The sequence below is a fragment of the Sturnira hondurensis genome, unplaced genomic scaffold (genome assembly GCF_014824575.4).
Source record: "Sturnira hondurensis isolate 20B ecotype Veracruz unplaced genomic scaffold, ASM1482457v3 Scaffold0005252, whole genome shotgun sequence".
In the NCBI taxonomy this organism is placed as follows: Eukaryota; Metazoa; Chordata; class Mammalia; order Chiroptera; family Phyllostomidae; genus Sturnira; species Sturnira hondurensis.
The window spans coordinates 2,264,306-2,289,471 of NW_028077883.1; positions in this window are offsets into that span (position 1 = coordinate 2,264,306).

The following is a 25,166-nucleotide window of genomic DNA, read 5'->3' on the forward strand; positions in this document are numbered from 1 at the left end:
CAGTTATAGCACAGAATTCACTTAGGATGATGCCTGCATATCTCAAGGACAGCGTGACTACCTTGGAGGACACGGGAGTGTTTGCCTGGGATTTGGGGAGATAACCATTTTTTTTACAAGATTTGTTTTTTATTGTAAAAATATTTATTGAGGAAGCATAGAAAACAGAAAAGTATTTTTTAAATTATTTATTATAACTTCACCACTGAGGGAAACCATTATTAAAATATTTAATACTATTTTCTATCCATATCTGTATTTACTTCTGTACCAATATCCATATCTTTATCTATGGTCATGTCTGATAAAATAAGAACAATAGCCCCTGGCTGGTCTAATTCAGTGGAATGAGTGCTGGCCTGAGAATCAAAGGGTTGCTGGTTCAATTCCCAGTCAGGGTACGTGCCTGGGTTGTGGTCCAGGTCCCCAGTAGGGGGTACGTGAGAGGCACCCAGACATTGATATTTCCTCTCCTTCTTTCTACCACTCTTCCCCTCTCTAAAAATAAATAAATAAATATCTTAAAAAAGAACAATAACAGCTAACTTTTATTGAGCCCACAGTATGTCTAAAGTATTTCTCTAGTCTCTCCTGTATTGTCTCATAGATTCCTCCCAAAACTATATTTTTTAGATATCATTAATTATCTACATTTTACATAAGAGAAACCCTGAAACCAAAAGAACTCACTTACCTACAGCCACACACATTTAAACACAAGTTTCAAAACCCAAGCTATTAAGATGCTATATTTCCATATAAATATATAAATATGTATATATATCCACACACCCATACACAAAAGTAGAGTCTTTAAAATATACATTTATATCTGATGGCAATCTTACCCTTTCTAGTTTCATTCAGATTTTCTGTTGATTCCTCATATCTAGTAGTAAAAAGTTGCCCCCCCCCTAGAAATTCTATATGTTGATTTAACGACATGGAAATTTGCTTGGCTTACACATCAGGGATAAAATTATATTGCCTGATCTAATATTTTTAATATGGAAATTTGTTCCAAGTAAGTTTTATTACATACTATGTTTTCATTATTATATAAACCTGGGAAAAATTGAGTTCCTTTTAAAAACATTTAATTAAAGTCCTTATAAGAGACTATAGTTATGTAATAGAACACTAATCGTAAACTCTAGATGTTGGTATCAGTGTTGATATTTATTTATTTATTTATTAAAAAAATTTTTAAACTTAATTATTGTTCAAGTACAGTTTTCCGTCCCCCACTCCCAACCCAGCCCATCCCCCGTGCTCCCCACCTCCCTCCCATTTTCAGCCCCCTTAGTTGTTCTCCATGTGTCCTTTATACTAGTTTCTGTGAATCCTTCCCCATTTCCCCTGAAATTCTCTTCCCTCTTTCCTCTGCTCCCTGTCAGCCTGTTCTGAATTTCAGTGTCTTTGGTCATATTTTTTTTGCTTGTTTGTTTGTTGTTTAGGTTCCTGTTAAAGGTGATATTTATTTTTTATCTAAGTTTCCAGTTTCACTTCTGATTTTTTAATTGAGGCATAATCTGAGTTTTAAAAACTGTAACTACCCATATGTCCCCACATGCCCATCAGACAGAAAGTTCCCATCATCCAAGAAGTTGCTTTTGTGTCCTTTCTCAGGCAATCTCCTGAACAACCCCAGAAGCAACCACTGTCCACATGTCAATCACTGTGGATTAGTTTTGTCTGTCCCGCCATGGAATCAATGTGTTCCATACACATTTGTTTGTGTATGGAACAGATTTGTGTTATATGAAGGGACCAGTAAATACTATCACTGAAGAGCTATGATTTATGGTTTTTAGGCCAAATCCAGCCAGTCACCTGCTTTAGTAAGTATAGTTTTATTGAAACACGGACACTTATTCTTTTACCCATCATTTGTAGCATCTTCTACATTTCAAAGGCAGAGTTGAGTATTTGGGATAGTAATCATGTGGCTCACAATGTCTAGAATATTTACAATCTTTAGAGTAAAGATTGCAATCTCCTGAAATATATATGGTATCGCTGAGATCACAGTACTGTTGAGGGAAGTGGAGACAGGTAAAGCTAGAACCAGATGAAGGCCCTAATCTGCTAGGCAAAGAAGTTTCTACTTTATCCCACAGGTGACTGGAAGCTTCTGATAAACTTTAAACCAATAGATTTTGCTGCTTTCACTTGGCATAATGTGTTTGAAGTTCATTTATGTTGTTTCTTGTACCAGCAGTTTATTTCTTTTTGTTGGTCCATGGTATGAATATATCACTCTTTGTTTATAGATATTTGGATCATATCTACTTTTTAATTATTATTGGTTGGCCAGAAAGTTTGTTTTTTTCCATAAGATGGCTCTACTAGCACTTAGTTTTCTTTAACTTCATTCAGAACAATTTTGTTAGAGTTAGATTGTATTGTGACAGCTGTCATAGCAATGTGCATTTAAAAAACATCAAAATTGGTGATTTTTTGTGTAGCCATTTTAATATTGAAAGTATGCAACATTTTCAGCATGTTATGCTTTATTATTTCAAGAAAGGTAAAACAACTGAATCTCAAAAGGATTTGTGCAGTGTATGGGGAAGGTGCTGTGACTGATCAAATGTGGCAAAAGTGGTTTGTGAAGTTTCTTGCTGAAGATTTCTTGACCAATGATACTCCATGGTCAGGTAGACCAGTTGAAGTTGATGGCGATCAAATTGAGACATTAATTGCACATGTTCTACCAGGTGGTAGATAGCTGATATACTCAAATTCTTCAAATCAATAAAGTTATTGGTGAAAATGAAAAATATATCTTTTGTTTTACAGAAAAAATTATAGACTTTTTGGCCAACCCAATCTGAATAATCTTACCATGAACATTCTTGTACTTGTATTTGTGTGGACATCTATTTTTATTTTTTTCAGGAAACACCCAAGGGGTGGAATTGCTGGATCATAAGGTAAGTATATATCTAACTTTATAGGACATTTCCAAGTCATTTTCCAAACTGCTTGTATTATTTTACACATCTATGCTTAAAGTTCCACATATTTCCTAAATGTGATGGTAGCATAAGTTTATAATTTTAGCCATCCTGGTACCTTGTTAGAGTTTTAGTTTACATTCCTTGATATCATAAGATGTTGAACACTTTTTAATGTAATCATTGGCCAATTTGTATATATTTGTCAGTGAGGTACCTGCCCATGTCTTTTACTCATTTCAAATTAAATTGTTTGGCTTTTTATTATTGAGTCACAAAAGTTCTTTATATAGTATAGATATAAATCCTTTTTTTCAAATGTATGTATCACTAACATTCCCTCCCAGCCTGTGGCTTATTAATTGAGTTTTTAAATGGTGTCTTTTGAAGAGGAACTGTTACTTTTGTGAAGTCTAATTTATCAGTATTTTTCTTTATTATTGCTTTGTGGGTTCTAAGAAATTTTACCTCCAGGTTGTAAATATATTTTTTAAATCAGGTTTTTTTAGAAACTTTATAGTTTTAACTTTTATATTTAGGTCTATAGTCAATGTTGAACTAATTTTTGTTGAAGAGATTTTTCTTTCCCCATAAAGCTATTTTGGTGTATTTGTTGAAAAAATCATGCAAGCGTGTGCTTATTTCTGTTTTACTGAGCTCTTCGTCTGTCCTTATGTCCATATTACACTCGCTGTAGCTTATTGTGAGCCTTTAAATACTGTAAATCTTCCAAGTTGGTTGTCTAAGATTATTTCTACTATTGTGGTGCTTCTTTATTGCCATTTAAAATTTAAAATCAACTTGTCAATACCTACAGACAAGTCTTCTGGAACTTTGGACAACATTGAGTTTATATATCAGTTTAGGGATAATTGGTAATAATGTTATAACATTATTGGTAATAATATTGAATCTTCTGTTTCATAATTTTGGTATATATTTTTAAAATAAGGTCTTTAATTTTTCTCAGCAATATTTTATTATTAACAGGCAAAAATTTTACATATTTATATTATTTGTATCCCTAATTGTCTTATTCTTTTGATTACATTGTTTTTTATGATAAATAGAAATACAATTAACTTTTGTATTGACCTTTTATTATGTTGATTTGTTAAGTTTACTTAGTTCCAGTAGTTTTTTTTTTATTTTTAAGTTTCCTTAGTATTCTATTGAGATCACCAAATACTGAAATTTATTGTCATACAGTTTTCATAATGTTCTTTTATTATGCCCTTAATTACCACAGGGTCTACAACTTTGTCTCTTCCTCTATTCCTGACACAGGCAATCTGTGTGTTTTTTTTCTTGATAGGTATTTATCAATTATTGACACTGTAAAAGAACCTACTTTAGATTTCATTGATTTCTTGCACTGATTATATGTTTTTTATTTTATTAACTTCTATTCATATCTTTATTATTTCTTTCTACTTACTTTGAGCTTAATTTGCTCTACTTTTCTTTATTACTAAGATGGACATGTTTAAAGATCACTGATGTTAAACTTTTCTTTCTTGCTAATATAAACACTGAGCATTGTACATTTCCCTGAGTGCATTGCTTTAGTTGCAGGGCATGCATTTTGATATGTGATGGTATCATTATTTCATTTAAACTATTTTCTAATTCTGCTGTGATCACTTCTTTGACTCCTGAATTGCTTATAAGCATACAGTTAAAAACATAGCATGACTGTTAGTATTTATTTATGATGGAAAGGCCATGATGCCAGTTACTCTATCATAATCTAAGCTGAACGTTAAAGCAAAAATCTTTAAAAAAATAATTTTTGAGACCACAGAATTTTTCTTCTAATGCAATATTTGGTCATTCTCTCAATTCTTTGATGAAGCTTTTCAGATGATCTAAATTGACACCAGCACAGTTGAATGCTTTTGTGTTGCTCTAAGACTAATAGTATAGACATATCTTGTTGAGCATAGGGAAGGCATTTTTAAAAATAGGGGGCTGTGCAGGGACAATACAAAATAGTTTATGAGAAGGCATGTTTTCCAGCATCTTTTTTGGTTGTTCTTTGGCTCACTTCAAAACCTCTAAAGCCTGACATGATACTGCCTGAAATTTCATCAACAAACCCTGTAAGTGAGTCTTGGCCAGCCCATTATTCAACCCAGACAACAGTGATTTTCATTAGGCCCTTTAAATGTCAAAGGACTCCTAGCATTGCCTAATTTATCAGTGTTCTACCTTTTACTCTTGTATTTCTTGTACTATTTCCTTCATCTTCTGCAAACTTAACATCAGTCTAAGGTATTCTTCCATTGTTTTCTTTGTGATAGGTTCAGTGTTATCACTTACATTCCTTTTGCCGATCGTCAAGGGATACATTTTTAACTTGAACACAAAATAAGAGCAAAACCAGTGAAAGCAAAGTGTGATGCACTCTCACCTGTTGCTTTGATGCATATGATGGCATCCAGATTAGTGGCACAATATGGATTTAAAATACTTTACAATTATTGCTTTTTATGTATGCACACACAACATACATATGTATGAACACATACATGTGGTTGTCTACTTTTTAAAGGAAGTATTTCAGAGAAAAATAGTATTCCACTTAGTTAGTGACATTAACCATAATATTTATTTAATTTTAAAAGGTTAAATAGATTTGGGGGTATTATCTTTATTTTCAGTCTATGTTCTTTATATGCTAACTGAAGCCCTCTGTGCTCTGGTCATGAGTTTTCCATCTCTGAAGTGCAGGTTTTTCTGGGGGAAATGATGAAATTCAGAGAACCCTGAAACAAGTCTTATCTGCAAAGTCTTAAGGTGTGTGACTCTTAGCTTGACATCTCATTCAAAGTATCTGTTTAATTAAGCTGTGGAATTTGTCACCAGGATGTCTAGTAAATATCAATAGCTGATTCCCCTCTGACTGAAAATGAGGGATGGGATGTCAATAGGAGTATTTTGGCTGTCAGGTTTTTCTGGCTCGTTGGCTTCCTTGGTTTCAGCATGGTGCTCATGAGAGCAAGTTCAGTGGTTAGAGCCCCTGTGTGGCCTTAATTAGCTTCATACTGAGGAAGAACTCTGTCTCAGAGCCTGCGTCATCCTGTAACTTTTGCCAGCTGTATCATCAATGCATGCAAGTTACAAGGGGTGAAAGAGCTAATCATTATTAACAGAAATTCCCAACAATTTATGAGTAAATTGTCACTTGTGACTGTATATTATTTGATCATGAAATTGCTATTCTTCAGAAGACAGCTCTCCATAAAGAACTTTTTTTTTCTGGATTTAAATAGACAAAGATATGTTGTACCTCAAAAAAGACTTCATTTGGAATTCTCTGTTGTTTTTTTTTAACCAAGGAATAACTTTTTTTAAAATTCAATTATTGTTAAAGTACAGTTTTCGGTCTTTTATTCCCATCCCAGCCCACCCCACCATGCTCCCCACCTCCTTCCCATTTCCACCCCCCTTAGTTGTCCATGTGTCCTTTATACTAGTTTCTGTAAATCCTTCCCCCTTCCCTCCTAAAATTTCCTCCCCCTCCCTTCTGGTCTCTGTCCCCCTGTTCTCTATTTCAGTGATTTTGTTTTTATTTTGCTTGCTTGTTGGTTTTGTTGTTTATCTTCCTGTTAAAGGTGAGATCATATGGTATTTGTCTTTCAACACCTGGCTTATTTTACTCAGCATAATGCTTTCCATTTCCATCCATGATGTTGCAAAGGGTAGGAGCTCCTTCTTTCTTTCTGCTGCATAGAATTCCATTGTATATATGTACCATAATTTTTTGATCCATTCATTTACTGACAGGCACCTAGGTTGCTTCCAGCTCTTGGCTATTGTAAATTGTGCTGCTGTGAACATTGGGGTGCATAGGAATTCTCTGTTAACTTCCAATGCCTTTGGGAGGTTCCAGTAAAATTACCCTTACTAGTCATCAGGACATGTGAAGAGAAATACTTACAATGTGTTCTGCTCAATTTTAAATTATTTTCTCATATGAATACTATCTTTCTTTAACTTACTATTGCTTAAGATGGCTTTGTTTTTATTTTTGTTATGTTTGTTATTTTATAATTCTCTCTGTTTAGTTTTCATAAGTATAAAAACGATCAAATACTCTGAAAGTTGGAATATTTTACCTACATCTTTATCAATTAGTTATTATTTAACTAATATTTACTAATTAAATTTGCTAAACACTGCAGATGCTTTGGTAAACTCATAGACATATGGTGCCTTCACTCAAGTGGGTCACAGTCAAGGTGAGGGGAAACCATAAGCAATGTACAGTCAGATAAGAAATTACAGACTGTGTCAGGTAAGTAACCTCAACTGGATATAGAAATGGAGCACAGGGGAGTGGGATGGGGTGGGTGCAGTGGGCCCGTAAATGGAACAGAGGACCTATTTCAGGTAGAGGTGAAAGAAAAGGTCTCTCTGAGCAGAAGAAATTTCAGCTGAGAGATGGCCAACAAGAAGGAACCTGCCACGCAGAGAAGAGAGGAGAGAGCGCTCCCGGGAGAGGACTTGGCACGTGCAAATGCGGGAAGGGAGACCTGTTTGGAGCACGCTTAATGGGAGTAAGGAGGGTGTCAGTAAGATTGCAGAGATCCATAATTGCAGATCAGGCAGGGCCATGACAACTATTTTTGTAAAAATTATTTTCTGAGTGTGATAGAAAACCTTTGAGGGGTTTTAGTCAGATGCATGCAAGATTCAGTGCATGTTTCAGAGAATCACTCTGACTGCAAATGAGCTACAGAGGATCGAGAACAAAAGGAGAAAGAGTATTCTGAAGCCATTTAAAAATAATGGGACACAGATTAGGGTTTAATATATATTTCGGATAACTGATAATATCTGCTGGTGGATTACAGGAAAGTGGAGGGAATCCAGGTGGTTCTTAGCAGTGGACACCTGGATGTATGTGGTTGCATTGAGGGACTTTGGGCACACTGGAGATAGGCAAATTTTCAGGAACAGGACAGCAAAGCAGTGATTCAGTTTTGAGCAAATGGTTTTCACATTGGAATCTTCACTACAACATGAAAATTAAACTTTTGAAGTATTTTGATATTTTAATATTGTTTATTATGGAATACAATGATTATTTTTAGGGTTACTTAGTAAATGTGTTAATGTTTTTATGTGTATACTGACTTTTATAATGTCCTTTGAGTAAACTTCAATAGTCTTATATCAAAAACTCTCACTTTATTCATTTATTATTTTTTTAATTATTATTTTTTTAAGATTTTATGTATTTATCTTTAGAGGGGAAGGGAAGGAGAGAGGGAGAGAAATATCAATGTATGATTGCTTCTCGTGGGTCCCCTGCTGGGAACTGGCCTGCAATCCAGGCATGTGCCCTGACTGGGAATTGAACCGCAATCCTCTGGTTCGCAGGCCCGCGCTCAATCCACTGAGCTACACCAGCCAGGTATTTTATTTTATGAAACATATAACAGCATACCACTGGTGGTACTCAAAATTATTTCAGATGATACATGGAAAACACTATTTTTAAACATAGTGTATGTGTTTTAATGTGCATTAAAAATATGTGTATATCTACTAGACTACTCATAGTCTTATACGTACACTACTAGAGTCAAATTAAAGAAAAATATTAAATGAATACTAACACAGATCACACATGAATACCACAATTATAATATGTAGAAACTGATGTTTAGAAGTACTGCTTTAGACAGTATACTTGTATACCTTCTTATCAAATGTAGATGGTATCTGTTGATTCTTGAAAGTGACTGAATTTTTATTTTTTTATTGTTTTTACAATCTTTTTTTATAATGTATTTTATTGATTATGTCATTGCAGTTGTCCCTTTCCCCACACATTCCCCTCCACCCTGCACACCCTCTCCCACCCACATTCCCCCCTTTAGTTCATGTCCATGTGTCTTAAGTTCTTTAGCTTCTACATTTCCCATAGCACTCTTGCCCTTCCCTTGTCTATTTTCTCCCCACTGTCTATGCTACTTATTCTCTGCACCTTCTCCCCACCCTCTCCTCCTCCTTGTTGCTAACCCTCCGTGTGACCTCCATTTTTGTGGCTCTGCTCCTGTTTTAGTTGTCCACTTAGTTTGCTTTTGTTTTAGGTGTGGTTGTTAATAACTGTGAGTTTGCTGTCCTTTCACTGTTCATATATTTTATCTTCTTTTTCTTAGACAAGTTCTTTTAACATTTCATATAATAAGGGCTTGGTGATGATGAACTCCTTTAACTTGACCTTATCTGAGAAGCACTTTATCTGTCCTTCCATTCTAAATGAAAGCTTTGCTGGATAGAGCAATCTTGGCTGTAGGTCTTTGGATTTCAGGACTTGGAATACTTCTTTCCAGCTCCTTCTTGCTTGTAAGGTCTCTTTTGAGAAATCCACTGACAATCTGATGGGAACCCCTTTGTAGGTGACTGTCCCCTTATTTCTTGCTGCTCCTAGAATTCTCTCCTTCATTTTAATCTTGGTTAATGTAATGATGATGTGCCTTGGTGTGTTCCTTCTTGGGTCCAGCCTCTATGGGACTCTCTGAACTTCCTGGACTTCCTGGAAGTCTATTTCCTTTGCCAGACTGGGGAAGTTCTCCTTTATTATTTATTCAAATAAGTTTTCCATTTCTTGCTCTTTCTCTTCCCCTCCTGGTATGTCTGTAATTCAGATGTTGGAACATTTAAAGATGTCCTGAAGTTCCCAAGCCTCTCCTGATTTTTTTGAATTCTTGTTTCTTTATTCTTTTCTGTTTGGTTGTTTCTTTCTTCCTTTTGGTCCACTCCCTTGATTTGAGTCCTAGTTTTCTTTCCATCATTATTGGTTTCCTATGCATTTTCCTTCATTTGACTTAGTGTAGCCTTAATTTTTTCATCTAATTTGTGACTAAAATCAACCAGTTCTGTAAGCATCCTGATCACCAGCATTTTTAACTGTGCATGACAGGTTGGCCCTCTCTTGGTCGCTTAAAAGTATTGGCTCTGGGGCTTTGATTTGTTCTTTTTGAGCCATAATTTTTTGGTCAGGTTGTGCCTGTTACATATGAGGGGCAGAGTCTCAGTTGTTCACCAGGGCAGGCAACCCAGTCACTGGGCTGTGATGTTGTATGTGGGGGCGGGGTCTGAGAGGGAACAATGGTGCTTTGCTCTACTCTCTCTGAGGTTTCAGTTCCCTCTGCCACTTCTCAGAAGCAAATTGGGCCCTTCTGGTGCTGGTTCCCGGGTGGGTGGACTTGTGTATGTTCTAGGACCCTGTGGGTCTCTCCGACAAACTCTCCTGTGAGACTGGGAGTCTCTCCTGGCACCTTTTCTTTTCTTTTTAAAAAAATTTTATTTATTTATATTTTTACATATTTTATTGATTATACCATTATAGTTGTTCTATTCCCCCCCTTCATTCCCCTCCATCCTGCACACCTCTCCTCCACCCTTCCCCATTTTAGTTTATGACCACGTATCTCAAGTTCTTTAGATTCTGTATTTCCCCTACTATTCTTGCCCTCCCCCCTATCTATTTTTTTACCTCCATCTATGCTACTTATTTTCTGTATCTTCTCCCCCTTCTCCTCCTCCCACTCCCCTGTTGCTAACCCTCCATGTGTTCTTCATTTCTATGGTTCTGCTCCTGATCTAGCTGTCCTCTTGGTTTGCTTTTGTTTTAGGTACATATATCTGGTTGTTAGTAACTGTGAGTTTGCTGTCCTTTCACTGTTCATATTTTTTATCTTCTTTTTCTTAGATAAGTCCCTTTAACACTTCATATAATAAGGACTTGGTGATGATGAACTCCTTACATTTGACCTTATCTGAGAAGCACTTTATCTGCCCTTCCATTCTAAATGAAAGCTTTGCTGGATAGAGCAATCTTGGCTGTAGGTCTTTGGATTTCATGACTTGGAACCGGCACCTTTTCAATCAGTGCTTTTTAGTGTGTGACCATGGTCAGCCCATGCTGCCTGTGTTCCTAGGTCTGGCTTTTCCTGCTGAGACCCCTCTCCACCGGCTGCCGACTCCACCCCTCTTACAGGTCTGGTTGAATGGTTGTCGGACTTCCATACAGTTCAATTTTCTGTCTGTTCTGGTTGTGTTTTTGTTTTTAAATCTTTGTTTTTCTTAATTTTGGTTATGTGAGGAGGCACAGTATTTCCACCTACGCCTCCATGTTGGCAGGAAGTCCTCACTTTATTTTTAAAAGCACCAACTCCATGCTGTTAACAAAAATTTCCTCTGTAAAAGCAGGCTTTTCTTGCAGACTAGTTGTATAATTTTTTAAGGTAATTAATATTTGATAATGAGTAACATGGGGGCAGTAGCATGGAAAGTTGCCAGATATATGGCAGCTAGATATAAGAATGAATTATTCAAATGAGAAGCCAACCTTATTGAGTGCTTGAGTTCCTCAGACTACCCTCCTGGGCTACATTTTATATAAGCAAATTAAGAAATCAGCATCTCCTTCATGCACTGAGTATTTTAACTTAGAATTTATTGCAGATAATGCTGTGATAAGAGAAGTTCAATATTCTCACACACCATATTAACAATATTCTCATATACCATGCCATATTTATCACATTAGCTACATTAGGAAAAATATAAATATTAAAATACTAATTATTTTAAAACATGATGAATTGAAGATAGTCTATTTCATTTTAATAAAATAGTTTGCAATCATTTTTTTTTAACATTTTGAAACAACAATTTCTCAAAGCTAGGCAGTTTTTATATTTTGAAGTCTGTCTTTCTCAAGAGCTCTTAGGGGGATCTGCTATGTGTGTTCAGGGAGTAAGATGTAAGGGAGGAGCACTGAACCAAACCTGAGGAAGTTTGGTTCCAGCGTGGACCTGTAGTTACAGACTGTTTGACCTTGGGTGTGTCACGGAACTTCTTTCCATCCTAGTTTTCTCATTTGAGACAAATGAGTGATGTCTAAGGATGCATTAATCTCCAAAATTATACATATTCATGATATTATAAGCCATGCACTGTTATACTGGGCCAAATATATCAAATTAATTAGAAGACTAGAAGTCTTTGCATACACGAAAGAAAATGTCTTAATGACTGAAAAGTGAGCCATTACGTGAAGGTAGATTTTTACCATTTGACATCAGAGAATAATGACTAATTGTTTAACCTAATATCATTTACAAAGAACGATACAAATATCTATAACCTAAAAAGAACAGAGATCTGTGGTTATTTCCATTGGTATCTTATTTATTGATTTATGTTAGGAATGCACTTAAATAACCTTTGAAGCAACATTCCACATTTACATAGCATTTATTTTTTTGTTAGTTGAGAAACTCATGAAATAAAAAATACCTTATTCTGTATCCTTTGTCCCTGCCATCAGCAGGTGTAATTTTACATTAAAGGTAAAGAAGCCCTTTAATGCCCAGCCAGTTTTCCTCACTTGAATCTGTTGAAAGCTGTAGAATTATCAGCTAAGTAAGAAAATATGCTAATTTAACTTCAATGGCATAGGTTTGGTAGAAGGGCAGAAAGGAAGTAGAGACATAGGAGGAAGTCTTTTTATAGTGACTTGAAAGATTAAAAGAAAGTTTATTTAATTTACATAACTACTTAAGTTGATTAACTTGGCAGGATTGTTCTGTATATTTTCCAGTGGAAGAGTTTATTCCCTCTATTAATAATTATTTATAAGACTCAATCTAAGATATGACTTGACTGAGCTGTTAGGATAATATGTATGAATCTATGTTCCTCTTTATTTAATACGGCAGATTCATTTGGGCACTCTTTTAAGAAGTCAAGGCTTCTAGCATTCATTCTCTGAGAAACAAGGGGGCAGTGATGGTCTGCTTAAGTGGACGTGGCAGCACAGATCAGCTCTTGTCATAGCTCCAAGGAAAGAATGTGCAATCACTCTGAATGCTGCTCCCTGAGCCAGTCTTGCTCCTGGCAAGAGAGTACAGAGCTCTTGTCAGTTATAGTGATAGTTGCAATAGCAGACGCTTAAAAAAGTAATGTGGAATACCACTGTGGCTTCCAACTAGCAGCTTCACACACATTTAAGAATGGCCACAACCCTGTCTGATTTGGTTTAGCTTCAGAGAATGGTGAATATTTCAGATGTTTTCACCTTTTCCTTATGTTGACTACTGTTACCATTTAATGTGCTGTGAGTCTAGGGAGGGGGATGCAAAAAACCCCCCAAATTATATTCTGGAGGGCAAGCCCCTTGCTGTACAGGTTCCTCCAACTAAGTGAATGTTCTAGGAACCCATCTGTATCAGTGTACCAGCTGGCATTGTGAAGAGGCTGCATTTGGCTTCAGTGAATCTTTTTTGAAGACTCAACATGTTAGCCATTTCTCGATGGGTGATGGATGAGCACACCGCCCATACCACACTAAGTGTAGAGCAGTTTTTGATCAAAAACTGTATGACGCTCATGCCCCACCTTCCCTATCCACCCAATTTTTCGCGGAGCTACCTTTTTTTTGTTTGTTTGTTTCCCTGGATGAAAAGTTCCTGAAAGGGAAAAAGTTTTGCCAATGTGGAAAAGGTGAAACAAAAAATGGTAAAAGTTCTAAAAGGTGTCGACATTGATGAGTTCAAAAACCTTTCTGAGCAGTGGAAAAGTCTCGATATGTTTATTGCATCAAATGGAGAGTACTTTGAAGGTAGCTGAAATTTAAACATGTAAGAATAAACAAACAATTTTATAAATAAATTCTGGGTTTTTTTGATCCACCCTTGTATTAAAAAAACAAAACAAAGCAGGTTTCTTCTTAATTCTCTCAACCTGCCTCTTCTAGTAGTCCACATATATGACACAGGGGCGTACCCACTCATCTGTGAAATAGACATGCAAGGCACATCAGCTTTTATTAGACACTGATTCTAGTAACCTTGCTACATTAAGAAAGATGAGGGGTGCTGAATTGCTGGAATCTCCTGTATGGTTTGCAGGCAGCAACTTGCTATGAAAGTATCTGCTTTCTGGTTTAAGCTAGCATCACAGCTCAGGCCAAGTCTCATTCTTGTTCATTATATTTCTGTGTTGAAACTGGGGTGAAAAATAGCATTTAGACACAGGGATAGCCAACCTGCAGGCCACAGGCTACTTGAGGCTCAAAATGGGTATAATGTGGCCCACCACAAAATTGTAAATTTACTTTAAAAGTTTTTTTTTTTTTGCTCGCCAGTTTTCATTGGTGTTTGTTATTCAATGTGTGGCCCAAGGCAACTCTTCTTCTTGCAGTTTGGCCCAGAGGTGCTAAAAGGTTGGACATGCCTGACAGAAAACATATGAATAAAGACATTTATTGTTTTTAAAAACCCCGTTCTGTGAAGGGCATCCTTTTGTTTAAATGCAGTTATTTGCCATTATGTGGAATGTGTGTTCTATTTATCTTCCACCCACTAATTGAATGTCTTCTCTTTCTTGACTATGTACTTATATCACATTGTGGTTATAACTTTTGCAGTTTAAGATGTGACTGCAAAACTAGTGTAAATTTCTTCTTCTTTCTTCACAATATAACAGATTTAAGATTCATTCTTACTATGGGTCTTCACAACTTCAGCATATGATTTTTCTTTCTTTATCAACTTGAAAACTTGCAACATTTCACTTACAGGAAGCATATTTTATGGTTTCTTGTTGGCACACCTGAATTGCCAGCATTGCTACCATTGCTCTTTTGGGGGTCGTTACTCACTGAAATGAGGGTGACTTGAACACAGTCGCTGAGAAACTACAATAGTTGATCTCATAACCGAGATGGCTACTGAGTGACTAGCAGGCAGGTAGCACATACAGGTAGCACATATAGACACGGTGGACAAAGGAATGTTTCACCATCCCAGCAGAATAGAGCAAGGGATCTCATCAAGCTTCTCAGACCTGCAGGCAATTTAAAACTTGAGTTGTTTATTTAGGAAAATTTTCACTTAATATTGTTGAGCCACATTGAATGTAGGTAACTAAGCAGGGGAAAGTAAAATCACAGATAAGGAAAGACTACTGCAAATATAATTGACAAATGATTAGAAACATGAAAATATATAAAGGTTTGTCAAATTCTATTAAAAAACTCAATACAAAAAATTGGCCATAGATATTGGACATAAGATATTATTTTATTATTGATGTAGTATAATTTTTCCCCATTTGTTGGTATACTTGAATTTTTTTACTCTTCTACCCAAACATTTTATTCCTTTTATTTTTATTATTGTTTATGCTGTTACAGTTGTCCCAATTTTTCCCCCTCTGTCTCCCTTGGCCCAACCTACCTCCAACTTCCATAGTCAATCCCCCCTCCATTGTCCATGTGCATGGGTCCCTCAGTATATGTTCTTTGACTAATCCCTTCACCCTCTCTCAATCTTGATTTTTTAAATCAAATGAAATCTGCTTCAGACCCACTCACCAGGTTGGAAAGAAATTCAGTTTCTGTCTTACTTTCAACATCTCTTCTTTTAAGGGTCATTCTAGAGCACTTGATGTGGGCCCCCTATTTTCCTCCTGTATTAATTACTTCTGGGGGCTTATTTTCCAAGCCCAGTGGTCTGGTTTCAGTGCTTTCAAATCAGGTGTGAGCATGAGGGGCTTGGTCTGACCTCGGAGCTGAGGACCTGATGCCCATCTTCCTTGGTTTGCTGTGGAACAATTCCTTCTTCGCATTCCATATACATTTCCCAGGGTTTGTCAAGGAAATAAGATGGTACTCTCTTCCACTTGGAAGACCCATCAAAACATTCTCCCTCAGTCTTAGATAATAATGTTTTTCTCTGGGGTCTTTGCTTTTACTTCAAACCACTCCCTAAATAATTCCCTCAATCCATTCACCCTACTTCAGTGAATCTCTAAATACAGATAATTAGACTTTCATTTTTGAGGTTATGAGATTCTGGTAACAGTCAGGTTCATGATTTTTTTAAACCATACAGAGAAAAAAAGAATGCACAATTTATTGGCCATATTCCTGACATAGTTCTCAGTAAACACTGTGGTGAATTATACTTTTCAGAAACTTACTCTTTCTAAATTTTGCCTGCGTTCATACAGATTTGCCTAAGTAATGTTAACATTATACGTGCTCCTAAACATGCCATACCTGATGACAGAGAGCTTCACTGGTCCCCTGGAGGGATGACTGGAAAGGGATTGAGGTATGAAGAGAGCGGTTCTGATCTGAATCACTCCCAAAGGCAAGAAGGATGGAACTAAACCAGCAAATCCTGCAGAGGGTTGTTTTCACTGTGCAAAGATCCTCTGGAGAATGCAGGCTCCCAAGAATTACTAGGAGGACCTAAAAGCATGGAGTAATCTTATGACTCACATAAACCTTCAATTAAACCTTCTCTAGTCTTCTGGAATCTCTAACACACCTGTATATCATGAAGGTGAATGGATCCATGTGCCTGCCTAAAATTGTAGCTTTGCAGAGTTTGTTGGGTGCTCGAACTGAATTCACAGGCTTCATCTTGAATTGCTAAAACAATCAAAGAGCATTCATTTCCCTAGATGGTTTCATATCTTGGGTAGATTTGCATCCTAATAACTCTTATCACTCTGATCAGTGAAATGCACCAATCGCAAATTAATAAATGCCTTTAAATTAGACAAGTGGTCATTTCATATGACAGTGATATTCATATTATTCGAAGAAATTACACCCATAGAACGGTAGCAGATGTTTTTCACTCCCACTATTGACAGATCAGTATACAGAAGTCTTAAACTGCATGGAGAGAGATTTAGGTCAGTGAGAGGAAATCAGTGTGCATTTAAAAACTCTTTGTGTACTTTTAAAATGTGTGGTAATGTTTTAAGCAACAGCCCTTCTTTTCGAAAGGCTGCTAGGGAGCTTCTGTGGAAAGCTGCAGCTGCCTGCGCACGTTCAACGGAGACGATTCAGCTGAAAGGGTGTCACCTAAAGGGGGAGGAGAGTTCAGAGGAGGGTGGGTATGGTTAAGGAGGGGATTTGAGAACCAAGGCTCACATTCTAGAACATTCCTGCCCCAAATGAGGTTGCCTTTCCTAAAGACTGGACCATAGGTCCCATTGCTGACCAGGGAGAAGAGATTAGAACTACCACTTACTGCTTGTTTCTTCATTTGTGTTTTATATTGTATTATTGCTTTATTGATGTGATAATTTTATTCTATGTTTTACTTTATGCAAAATAGTAGATTGGGTTACTAGAAAATGGATATAACTTATAAAAAAGCCACTGAACGTACCTAGAGTTCTGACAAATTTTTATTTATGATTTTATTGACTAAGGTATGGCTTGGAAATAATTCAGAGACTTCCATAAATCTGTTAAGCTAGATCTGACATGCAAGCAGAAAGGCCAGGCTACCTCCATGCCAAATAGCCTCTAAAGTCAAGGCTGAGTACAGAGCCCTGGTGAGAGTTTGTGGGGAAAAAACAAAGAAACAAAAACGAACACCCTTCTAGTGGACATAGCACTGAGGGGCTCCTGGCTTGGCAGGCAGCGAGTGGGCTACATGTCAGCCCATTCCTGCAAACCCTTACACTGCGTTCTGTCTCAGAGGACTGAGGGTACCGGGGAGAAAGAACATGAGAGACCATTGTGTTTTCTCTGCTTTCCTTCCCCAGATGAAACTCAGTGCTTAGAAAATGAATAAATAAATAAAGCTAAATCTTCAGGTCTGATGAGATAGTTAATTTTGATACAAATGTGGGTACCAGGAAGAGAAAGCAGGAATTTCATATTTTATTTCTCAAATGTGGCACTTTTTATTGCCTCCTCATATCCATTCTTTTTTTTTCTTCCTGAACAATTGCAACAAGGTGTAGACATATTATATGGTTTTAGCTAACAAGCAGTAGTTTTGGGAGTAAATTAAAAGAGGTCTTTAAAGAGAGAGGCTAAACTTTCTTTCATTTTTTTCCTCTTTCAAACTGCTGCCTGGAATGCAGAGGTAAGGGCTGGAACTTAGGCAGCAAAGTTGAATCTCAGAGGAGACTGCAAGGATGGCAAATCAGTGATGTGGAAGAAGCGCATGTCCCTGAAGACTTTGTGTAGCACCCACACCAATGCTAAAGTGTCCTCTTGCAGATTTTCTTTAGTTGAAATACATAAATTTGAACCTTGTTCAAATCACTGTTTTTATTAAATTTTTTTCTCTTTTTCAGCTGAACTTGATCTTACCTGGATACGTGGAATTCCTTGCTAGTTTCATGATTATCTTGATTGTATCCATTCCCATGAACCTAAATATATGGAATCAATCATCAAGGAATCTTCTGATAATTATAGAATATCATTGCAAGCCATTTAGTAGAATTTTATGACAGATAGAGCTGTTGATGACTTTTGGTTGTACAGACCCAGATTCCAGTCTCAACTGTGCCACCTGCCAGACTCGTGTGTGTGTGAGGGATTTCTCTGGTGTGTCCTTTCCTCTGTTTCTTGTAAAACCAGCTCATGGGATTGTGTTTATTAAATAAAATGATATATGTAAAGTACTTGCCATTGAAAGTTGCTCAATAAGCATTAAGTACCCTCTAATTTTTTCTAGTAACTTGCAAGTTTTTTAACTTTGTATCATTACTGCTTAGTACACTGCCTTGCACAGAGTACATACCAAACAAATGATTCTCTAGTGAGATAATATAAAGATTTTAAAGGGCTTTATAAGCCATGTTTCTCAGTTTCTTCTTCTCATTTGAATTCAATATTCAAATTGTGTCAAATGTTATTCTAATGTTCAGAAAGATTCGCAGGTCACTTAAGTTCACAATTTACAACCAGGGAGTTAGTTTGAAATTGGGTAGAGTCTGGCTCTTTATTCCATAGTGTGTCAAAACAAAAACAAACCAAAACCCAACAACAACAGAAACAATGCACACAGTTCTTTTGGAGATTAAAATGAGCATTCTAAGTTGTTTTGAATGCATGAAAGCACCATTCATCTTAAGGGCAAATGTAATTTGGAGTCAACATATAATGAACAAAATTATTTCTGTATAACATGTTCAATAACTTGAACTCTCTAACATGCTACGTGGGACACTGTAAAAAATTAGGCAATTTTATTTCCTCAGATATATTCTACTGTATCTGTGTGTTTATATTTTTATCTGTCTCAGCAAGATAATTACGGGACTGAGCAGCCTCAACAGAGCCCTGGAGTGGGTCTTCCATGTGGACGTGGGAGTTTGCCCAAGTCAGCCTGAGGATGCAGTGAGGGGGTTTGCCCTGGTTAACGACCAGCATAATGTGTTGTAATTCTTTCATGTACGGGTGGCTTTATTAATTTTGCTTTTCCCTTCTTTTCTCAGGTATGTCTAACAAAAAGATCTGTTCTCATGACAAATGTCCTATGCTCTTTTTTCATATTCTGTGGTTCAGAGATCATGTTTCAGGTGTTAGAGAGAGGGAGGGTTAGAAAGAATAAAAGGGTGGCAAAGAAGCTGAAGGGAAGTGGGAAACTTTCTCTTTCACCTCCATAAACTGTCTCTGAGAAATACCAGACCTCTTCACCCAGGAGACAGATAGCATTTGAGTTCTAACTACTTTCATCCAGCGTTAGTCTGAAGGAAAAGTAAACTTAACTGAAATAGTGACATAATATCGGAGACTGCGGATCCATTACCACCAAAATGACAAATCTCTTTGTATATCCTGTCCTCTTGTTATTCATTTCCAGGGTCCACTAATATGGCCGTCAAAAAAGGAAACTCCCATTCACTGTATCATATGACAGGTTTTTATGTCATTAGAGTATTTGGAGAGCCTTAAAAAGTAAGACATAGAACATGGAGGAAACCAGGAGAAAATAAAGGATTAAGAAAGGGGCTGCAGTTTTCCATATACAGGTGCTGGCTTTTAAGCTGAGCGTTTTGTGTGAGTAGGATCTAGTGAAATGCTAGTGAAAGTGTCCCACAAGCTTTTTGCTAGATTCCATGCTGTAGGCACCCATCAAATTGTATTTGAATAAAATCCGTATATCGTTTCTCCTTGAAGTGAAATTAATTGAGCTTTCGATGGTGTGATGATATTTGAGACAGTCCCGTGTTGGGACTTTATCAACACATAGTTTCCTTAGGGAGGAGTTGAGGAGCAGGCTGAGGGGGGAGGGAGGACCAGAGGCCGAGACAGCAGGCTCCAGGTGCAATGTGCCTTGGAGAATGCCTGTCTCAGGATGTGCACTCCGTCTGCACTGTTCTCCCGCCCCTGCTTCTCAGTGTGGGTGGGGAGCAGCCCCAGGTATACCACAGGGCCTAAGTGAGAGCTCACAAGCAGCCCCTGAGAACAGGTGTTGTGGGTGATTTGTTCACACTGACAGATTTATTTATTTTGTGTGCACGTGTCCATCAAGGTCCTGGGAGGAATTCCTCCCCAAATGCACTCTGATATGTGCTAGTGTCCTTGGTACCAGGAGACAATGCTGCTTCTTGGAGGGACTGGGACTGTGAGTGCGAATATGTGCGCTGTCTAAATTACCTCCTGGGGAAAGCATTTATCATCATCGAGATTTTACTCTCCTGGCTCACTTTAAACTCTAATTTTATATGTTGAAATACTACAAAGAAGCTATACAATAATCAGTGGATGATTGTGAAACTATTAAAAAGAACTCTTCTATTGTTTCAATTTTTCACCATGGGGGGATGGAATTGCTTCAATTTCCATTTCTTTTTCCCCTAGTGCTTGATTTTTTAAAAAAGTTTCAGTTAGGAATTTTGAAGCCTCCCTTTTTCCTGCTGGGCATTTGTGTTAAATGTGCTGTACGAGGTACATGGAGGAACTAAAGGCAGTATGTTAAAAAAAGTCAAAGAGAAAGATGTCTTTTGCTTTTAATAGTTGTTTAACATTTATATTTGCTGATTATACCATCAGCAAAAATCTAATCAGTTTTGACATTTGTAATTTTAAATGCTCAAGAAATATATTTTTCATCTCTAAGCATTGCAGATATGTGTTTAGTTATGAATGTTTCTCCTCTCTTGGTTGGCTTGGCATACAAGGAATGACTTTGACCCTACAAAGCAAAAGTCGGGTCACCAAAAGTATTTCTAGAAAGATCTGGTTAAGTAAATAGTTTTAAAACCACTAATCAGGTATATATAGATGTCTTTATTTTTATTGAACTTATTAGGGTGACACTGGTTAACAAAATCATGCGGATTCCAGGTGGACAATTCAGTAGCACATCATCTGTGCGCTGTACTGTGTGTGCACCGTTCACCACCCAGGTCGAGTCTCTGCCCATCAACACTGACCCTCCCTGTGTTCTCGTCTACTCCCCCCATACATGTCTTTAGATGGGCTGACTGGGGTATACAACAGCTGTTAAGTAGGGATTTCTGAACATCACATAATTCGGAAGCCTTACATTTTACACTTTTTTTATATGATAGCACACAACTTTTGAAAGTTGTTGAAAAAGTTACAAGCTCTTAGGGCTTCATAATTATGCTTTTTGTGTGCGTACATGTGTGTACCTTTCTTCCTCTAGATTCTAAGTCTCCTGATGTGAGTAAGGTCTTTTATCCCCATGTGCCACTTTGTTCCATTTTTTAAATTCTTAGATACTATATCTCTTCTGCCACATTGGAGATGCTCAATAGACATTTACTTACTAAGTGAATAAATAAACAAGCAAACAAATAGAGCAAAATAAAACCTAAGAGAGAAGAAACATTTAAAACATTAGCATGGAAGGAGATTGCTGCTTTTGCTATGTAAATTTATGAACATTTTTTATAGAAATAAATGTCTTAGCAGTAGTGGTGTGTTGTACTAGATTGTGTTTGAGAACCTAGAGACCAAAGTATGGTGTATGTCAAAAAACAAGGAAAGACTTTAATCAGAACTCATGTCAGTGGCACTAAATGAGCAGGATAGCATTCTGAAGGCTTGAAGTTAATTCTATATAAAAAATCAGGCATGGTGGCCAAATATTTTTCCTTACATGTCACTACTTTCACATGTATGTAGTCTCATTCCTGAGGAGCTGATTGAAGCATTAGAACTGTTTTTCATGTGCATAAAGCCTATTGGCTCTACCTCCAATATTTTGGATTTGATTGCTATTCAGTGTCTCCATCTGTACAACCTCGTTCTTCACCAGCAACAGTTTTGGTTTGCCCCTCTTTCCTCTCCTCCTCCCCTTAGCAGACCCAGTGACCTTTACAAGCTTAAATAAGGTCATACCCATGCCCTGGTTCATAGGCTCCAAGGGCTTCACTGCAGTGAGAATACAGTTCAGTCTCTCTCATCCCTCTCCCTCCCTCCCTCCCTGACTCTGTAGGATCGGGGCTTTCCCCTTCTGTGATTTTACCCCCTGTGCACTGCCCTTTGTCCACTTCACCACAGTGGATGGTGGCTGAATCCTAAGCCTCTTCCCATTGAAGGCTCTTGCTCTTTTCTCTGCCTGGGAGGCTCCTTAACTTTTTCAAAAAGGCGGCTCCTCAACCCTGCAGCCTTCGTTTACCTGCCATCACCCAACGTCTCTGTTTCTAGTTACCCTGGCTAAGTCAGCCTCACATCCAAGCCACTGGATGACCCCATTTCCTTGTTTTATTTCATTTTGTGGCATTTCTTACTATTAGACGCTAAATGACTGATTTGCCATTTGTTTTCTTGCTTAGCTCTTGTTGCTTAGAATGTAAGCTTATTAATGACCTGGGCATTCTTGGATTTGGGGGGGTATAGGTTTCTTGGTCTTCGCTGCAGTTTCAGGGCTCAAAACTGAGCCCAGAGAACCTCCTCTGTGAAGATTCACACCTGTGGCATCAACCTCTTTGGGGGTTATTTTGCAAAGTCAGTCTCACATACCTTTTTGCTTATCAATAGTACAACAATAGACAATATCTGAGACAATAGTCAGTCTCACATACCTTATCAATAGGAAAAAACAACAACACATAGTTGTTTGAAGGCCTGGTCTCCTATCCATGCTTGTTTGGCACTTTTTCACAAATTGAATAATCTCTCTGGCCAGTCTTTCCTATAAGATGACCACACACGTCAGAGAAGTGTCCAGGAAGCTGAGACAAAACTGACAACCAGAGTCAGCAACTTGCTCAAGGTCTTACAGCTACGAGTAGGTCTACTATAGCAGCCACCCTGGAGAGACTGGATCCCAGGGGTTGTGTTATTCTGTCTTTCTCTTTACACAGCAGCTGGTGGAGTTCCAGAGCCTCCAGGAGCACACCCTAGCTGTGATTACAGCCTGGGCATTGTGGAGAATATAAATGATTATTTATATAAGAGAAAATAAATCTTTCTTAGGGTTCTGGTAATGAATAGTTTTCAGCTCAGAGTTTGCCTGGTGCTGGGACCACTTCAGATTAGCTGTCCCAACAGCATGGGCATTACTCAGGAAAGTGGCTCTGTGTGAGTACAAGCAAAGAGGGGCCAGCAGTAAGGTGAAAGGGGGTGGTCTGAGAACACTGGGCAGAGAGGAGAGACTTTTTAATCGCTATGTAATTGGAAAAATTATGCCAAACAATTTGCAGAAATGAGAGGGCCATTGGGTATGTGCAGCATGTCTATACTGTTCCCATTTCTTCAGGGAATATGAATTCAATTTATGAAAAACTATTATTCTATTCTGGTACAAAACATATTTTTCATTGCACAGAATAGACCTTCATGCTTAAAAGATGTTGTCTTTCAGTGAATGTGATAGCCAGTCCCTCAAGGGCCATGTTACCATTGATAAAGCTTATCTCTACTGGCTGATGCCTCCTGTAGTAAGACCAGAAAGTAATGCCACAGACTTCAATTTATTGCGTTGCTTCCTTGGCACTGAAGTGAGTTTCTTGGTGAGGCACAGTACTGAATGTGAGATGTCTATCTCAACAGCTGAATGTCTGTGTCTCTTCAAAATTCATATGTTGCTAACTCTCAGTATGATGGTATTCTCATCTGGAGAGCAAATCTTTGACAGGTAATTAGGCTTAGATTAGGTCATGAGGGTGGGACCCTTATGACAGATAGGGTTAGTGTCCTTAGAAGCAGATGGAGCCAAGTCTCTCTCTCTCCACACATGCACAAGGAAGATTCTAAGCAAAATAATTTTGCTTAGAATAATTTATTATGTTTACTCAGCTTGTAAGTATTTAAGTCATTGTTAAGAACTGGGGTTGTCGTGGTATTTTCATATCGTTCACCACACAGGCCCTTTGCACAATGTCAATCTTTGAAATGGTATTTTCACTCCTTTCTGTTTCCCTCAGCCATGGAGGGGCAACTCACAAGGTCTGAGGCTTTCAGAATTCTTTTGACTGATGCTTATGTATGCCTTTACGGCATAAATAATTTATGCCTTTATGCCTTTTGCCTTTATGGATAAAGGCAAAGTGGTTTCATCAGTGATTAGAACAGAGTAATATTTGTACAAACATATTTTTCTCAAGTAGAGAATTGGCCGTTTTATATTTGATGCCTTGAGAGAGACTCTGGTACCTAACAGAGCACCTACCCATGACATTCAGTATTTGCTTAAAAAAATTATTGGTTAAATAATTGTAAAACATTGAAGGCAGCATTGTTGTAATGGTTGATATCATTTTGAAGTTGAGCTTTCTTGAACTTGAGCAAATTCATTACATATATTTGCATTCAGAGATGGAAGTGTATCCAAAAGAATGTTTGACATTCAGTATCTTTCTCTGTGCTCTTCTTTAAAATGGTCATATACTGGCATCTTGTCAGTTTTACTGTAACCTACTAAAATGTTTATTCTATGATTTGCGTATAAAGAATCTTATGGTAAAATATAGATCCATCCTCGTGGTCAGAGTTAGGGTTGGCTTTGTTGTTCCTAATTTGTTCACAGCTTTGTATCTTTGCCCACAGCTAAGTTGTTAGTCTGACAATAATTTCCTGCATTAAAGCAGGATTGTCATTATTGCGCAGGTTAACAAGATCGGGGTTGCAGAAACCATTGTTCAATATTAGTTATAGAAATATTCTCTGACCCAGCACACCACTTCTTGCTGTCTGCTCTTTGTAACAGCCAATCACAAAGAAGGCTCGACTCTTTTTCAAAACCCTAATTGTTTTTGGAGCAACTTTTATAACTTAAATCGTATGCAACTGCATCAAAACTATGTTAACAAAATATAATTAGATTTCAACTGATGAAAGTTATATCTGTAATTGATAAATAGAAATGGATGCAGTAAAATTCCTAAAGGGTTTATAGAACCTCTAGCTGCTGGAGCCCGGATCTTGTGTACTGTAAT